We start from the raw sequence: 6197 nt of genomic DNA, 5'->3' as shown, positions 1-6197 counted from the left end.
ATACACACAGCAGATAGACGCACAAAACTTCTAATTCATTATGCGTGTTCTATGTTTCACATACAAATGTAACAAAGCTTACTGCATTTTATAAAGTATTAGCTTAAAAGCTGCACTCCGTGCGGACTTTTAAGCTAGCTCCTGCGGAGGGATAATTGGGTCCGCGGCTCAAAACTAAATTGAGGGAAATAGCATGGTTATAAAATTTGTCTATAATGACTATGTGCCCTGGTGGTGTTTGATCAGAGGTTAAGGACGGATGAGAATTAATTCTGTAATGCAATCGTTCTATTGTTCCAGTCCTAATTTGAATGCCAATTGTTGGCTAATTTGTCCCAAAGTTCTTATCTCGACATAAAATTAACAAAACGAACGTCATTTATTTCCTCCTTGATCTCTGGCGTCATCCGATAAACGCCAACTAAGATGGCGTGAATCAGCCAAGCTTTACCTGCTAGAAATCACAACCCAAATGCTTTTAAATCCAATGCCAGATGTTCAAGAACTAAATGCAGGGCAAATTTTCAATCCCGGGATTATCCGGATTCCAAAAAGGTATAATATGTATATATGTAGAGCAAATGGGGACTGAGATACAGGGGTCCCCGACGAACAGACAGAATTTTGCCTTTATTATTACAGATAATTTATTTCAGACAGCAGCAGCTTCTCATCCAGCTTTGGATTCTCCCTACGATGACCTACCTTAGCTTATTATCTAATTATCAATAATACGGACTTACCATATAACTATTCAGACAAAATACCATCATATATCACAACCATTGTGAACATTACTCAACTGATTTTTTTTTTTTTTAGTCACCCCAAAAGCGGGTCTTCACCCTAAAAAAGTCTTGCTTTGTGTCTGGTGGGATTGGAAAGGAATTTTGTACTATGAGCTTCTCCCAAGTAACCAGATAATTAATTCTGAGAAATACTACACACAACTGGACGAGTTAAAAGCAGCAATTCAAGAGAAACGTCCAGAATTGGCCAATAGGAAAGATGTTGTTTTCCAACATGATAATGCAAGACCTCATCCTCCATATTCACCAGATATTGCTCCTTCGGATTTCCACTTATTCAGGTCTCTGCAGAATAGTCTTAATGGTAAAAATTTCAATTCCTTGGATGACGTAAAGAGATACCTTGATGAATTCTTTGCCATGAAACCACCTCAATTCTGGGAAGAGGGTATTTTCAAGTTAAAGGAAAGATAGAGACGCATTGTGCAACAAAATGGTTCATATTTGGTTGATTAAAAATGTAATGGCAAGTATTTATTAACCATTTTCTTTCCTTTAAAAATCGACACGAACTTTCCGGACAACCTAATACTATTCGAAACTTTCCGAATAAAGTAAGTTGTTTTCTTTGAAGAGAACAAATGAGTACGGCAACAAAACAATCACAGATTGTAAATGAACTGCACATGAAATAAGAAGACAAATTTTATTCTTACCTTTATGTTTGGTAAAATTCTTGATGTGAAATCGTGTGTTGAATCAGATATTGTTATACTTAGAGATGATCATCTTTTGCCAATTCAACACGTACTGTTTATTTAATCTCCGTTTTAGCCTTATTATTTTTATTTTTAGTTTATTTGTCGAAGATTTTTCGTCACATATTCTGTGGCTTCTTCATCAACTTTCTGTCCCACGTGTCTCCTCTTGTCCTACCTGTTTTGATCAATTCTGTATTTTCAGACAATCACAACGGTGAAACATACGTAGGGTACTAATGACATAAACTGATACTCATCATGATTTTCCCTACATTTGCCCAGTATATCATAACCAGTAATACAACTAAGTACAGTAGTTAATCTAAGCATTGTGCTTGAAGTAGACTGGATGACGATAATCTAAATCAGTGGTTCTCAGTCAGGATGCATATGGCCCCTGATGGTCCACATCAGATTTTTGGGGATCCACATAATGAAATAGTAAATTAGGGATCCACAATAGTATTTTAAAGGCCCCTGAAAAAATGTTGCTTTAGACGTGGTATGTCTTGCAAGAAGCATCTAAATTTCTTTCTCTAACATTTTACATATTTCAACCTACACAAATTAATGGATGAAAACATTAATAAATAACATTCTAAAAAGCTAGTTTTTAAACATCGAATGGCTATGGAGGTCTACCAGAATAAAATAGTAATTAAAGGAGTCCATAGATAACAAATGGCTGAGGGCCCATGATCTAAATGAAGCTCTAGACTAGCCGTTCTCAACAATTCCTTGCCTATAGAACTCCTATGGTTCCTATTTTATTCGGATGAGCCTCATAGCCATTCGATGTTTAAAACGTCCTATTACACTTTTATAATTAAATATTATTAGGAATTATACAAAGAAATCTGTTAAAAATATTTTGTTAGTCATTCTTTTATTTGTTTCTGTCGTTTGACTGTAGCCATGCTGGAGCACCGCCTTAAAGGGTTTTTTTTACTCGAAGGAATCGATCCCAGGACTTATTCTTTGTAAGTCTAGTACTTAGTACTTGTTCTATCTGTCTCTTTTGCCGAACCGCTAAGTTACGGGAACACGGGAACATAGACACACCAACATCAGTTGTCAAACGATGGTGGGGGTCAAACGCATACACTAAGACACAAACTGAAATATATATATACGACGGAGTTCTTTCGGTTTTCGTTTACCAAATCCACTCATAAGGCTTTGGTCGGCCCGAGGCTATAGTAGAAGACTCATGCCCAAGGTGTCACGTTGTGGGACTGAACCCGGAACCATGTAGTTGGAAAGCAAGCTTCTTACCACACACCCACGTCTGCGCCTATCCACATAATCTTATATGGATCCCCAAGGGCTATATGAACCACCTTTGAAAGACCACTGATCTAGGCGTAACAGCAGCAATCGTACATCTAACTGTACACAGGAGATATACTCTTTAGATTGTTATTAAGCAAAGAAATGCTCCGTGTCTATGTGCTTATCTGTGAATTACGTGCAAAAATCATTAATTGGAGACAAAAATATCAAAAGGATTTTATATGCTAATGATAAAATTTTACGAGTGAAATGAAACAATTATGCGACCGAAAATGCCAGAAAATGGGTTCTTGCAATGAAAAATTGAATTAAGTACACATGTACTATAAGTATACTAAATAGACCACACGTACGTGTACGTGTCTGTATGTGAACGTATGTGTGTGTATATGTGTATGCATGCTTGGGTGTGTGTTCGTATGTGTGCGCATGCGTCTGTATGTATGATTGTGTATGTGCGTGTGCGCGTGCGTATGTCTGGATTTAGCTCGTTTGCCAAAATGGCCGTTGCCCTGCGTCACTTTATACTTCACTTAACACGAGTTGCCTATCTTGTGTAGCTTTACCACCGTCAAGACACACACACGCACAAGTGTATGTATATATATGTGTGTGTGAATATATGCATGTATATGTATATATATATATGCTTATGTGTACATATATTTGTATGTATATAATATATATATATACACATATATATATACACATATATATATATATACATAATATACATATATATATTTATATATATATATATATATATATATATATATATATATATATTTACCTAAATCTCTATATATATCTATATAACTATCTTTTATTTATATCTTTATCTCTCTATCTATCTCTCTATATGCATGTACTTATAAATATGTATACAGTCATACATACATACATATATATATATGTGTATGTGTGTGTGTGTGCGTGTGTGTGTATGTGTGTGTGTGTATGAATATATGTGTACGTACGTACATACATACATACATACATACATACATACATACATACATAAAAGATGTGAGTGTTTAAAATCGCGAAAGAAGACAGATGTAAGGAAAGAGAAAGAGAATGAGAAAAGTAGCAGATAAAGAAAGGAAACTGGAAGAAAAGATAGCCGCCTCAGCAAGACGTAGAGTGAAGGAAGAGCGCAAATGAGATACTCCGTGTTACCGAGGAACAGAATAAGGGGGTGAAAGTTTATCAGAGAGAGGTGAGAGATTAACAAATTAATTGACGTCAATTCAATTTATATGTACTTCTTCGGCAAAGGGATGCGTTCAGAATGATGCAATTTAAATCCCCTCACCGCACATGAACGTACTCAAAGCTGTAAGTTTCAAGGAAAGCTTATTTTCATGTGAGTGCTGTATAAGTGTTGAGGGCAACTTAGATGTATTGAAGTGTTGCTAAAATGATACGGTGAAATATTACAAACTGCGCGAGTTTTAATATTTAATAAAAATTTCTTATATATATATACAAGTTTTAAAAATGTGTGTGTATGTGAAAGACTATTTATGTGTGTGTGTGTGTGTGTGTGTGTCACTTTTCCTGTGTTCTGTTTGCTTATAATAAGAATTGACTCTGACGAAAGTAGCATTGTTTCTGCGAAACTGGTACTTAATTTATCGACCCTGAAAGGATGAAAGGCAAAGTCGACTTCAGCGGAATTTGAACTCAGAACGTAACGGCAGAAGAAATACCACTAAGCATCTCACCCGGCGTGCTAACGATTCTGCCAGCTCGCCGCCTTAAACACAATTTGGGGGAGGAGGATAGTCGATTATATCGATCCCAGTGTTCAACTGGTATCTATTTTATTGACCTCGAAAGGATGAAAGGTGAAGTCGACCTCGGCGAAATTTGAACTTAGAAACAATGAACTTTGGAATCTCGTCTTATTCATATTTCACTTCAACACTGCCGAAGATTGAAGCCAAAATATATAACGCCAGTGTTTGAACCATCTCTCAAAACTTGTAGTATGTTATCAATGTGATGCAGAAGCTCTGTCCGGCAGTCTCTGTCACAACGAAAACCATGCTGGTTGGAATTCAGGGCACGGTTACTCTCCAGAAAGCCAGTTACTCTTGATCTTAACACCTTTTCAAATACTTTGAATATATGAGATGTAAGATTTACTGATAGTTAACTACAATCAGCCCTGTTTCTCTTTATGAAAACTGGTGTGGCAGATAGGGATAAGAAATATTAGGGTATGTAACTAGCGTCTAGCGATTTTCTCCAGAAGTTGGTTAGAAGGGATGCAATTTTGTAAATGCATTCCTTTAAGACATTAGCAGGAAATCTATCAGAGTCATGTTCGATTTTGCTTACTGCTGCAATGATGTTTGAGACAGTGAAAGTTATGTCGGCGGTAATAATTTGGATATTAACTTCATTGAAATAATCTTAATCTCAATAGGATCACTGGAGACGGAGCAATAAAGTTTCTGCAGGATCATTACCATTACTTTAGCACTACGGGTAGTGGATGCTGGTCCAATGTTTCTTGTTCAATAAATAGAACGCTTTTCTTTTTTATAATAACCCAATCCTCTGGTTGCTAGTATGCCCTAAGCTAAATCATTACACACACACACACACACACACACACACACACACACACACACACACACACACACACACACACACACACACATATATATATACATATAATTCGTGTTATGCGTAGAAGCGATGCACGTTACAAGAATTTCCGACTCGAGTCGAATAGGAAAAACTCACCCGAATTTTTATTACAGTATCTATGTGAATGGATTTAGGATTGGTTAACACGTAAGGAAACAGATCATATAAAGTATAACAATAAAGTAAAACCACTGCATTTAATGCGTATGCTAGAGATATCTACGCAATAGATATAAAATTAATTTCATCTCTTACAAGAGAGGAAATTCCGTTTTTATCTATTGCGCAGTTATCTGAAATATACGTATTAGATAAATGCATTCACAATTTCATCACTTGGTTTCACTTTATTTTAATACTTAATATATATATAGAGCCATCGCTAAGACCCTGCAACCCCTGCGGTCGCAGGAGGCCTCTGCGGTCGCAGGAGGCCTCTGCGGTCGCAGGAGGCCTCTGCGGTTGAGGGACCCCATGTTAAGATCAAAGTACGTAGATGAGTCATCTATTTACTTTGGTTAAGATGTTGAACAAGAATTAAACTATGTTAACTGAAATTTTCAAGAAATATAATGGTTATATATTATACCTGCAAAAGTTCATGTAAAACTATTACATTGTACCACGAACGTGTACCAGACTTTGTGGATTGTCTATAATATCTATTAGACACGAACTTATATGATCTGTTTCCTTACATAATAACCAATCCTAAATCTCAGCTTGATTATTC

The sequence above is a fragment of the Octopus bimaculoides genome, chromosome 2, assembly GCF_001194135.2.
Source record: "Octopus bimaculoides isolate UCB-OBI-ISO-001 chromosome 2, ASM119413v2, whole genome shotgun sequence".
Taxonomy (NCBI): Eukaryota; Metazoa; Mollusca; class Cephalopoda; order Octopoda; family Octopodidae; genus Octopus; species Octopus bimaculoides.
Note: the sequence above shows the minus strand (reverse complement) of the source record.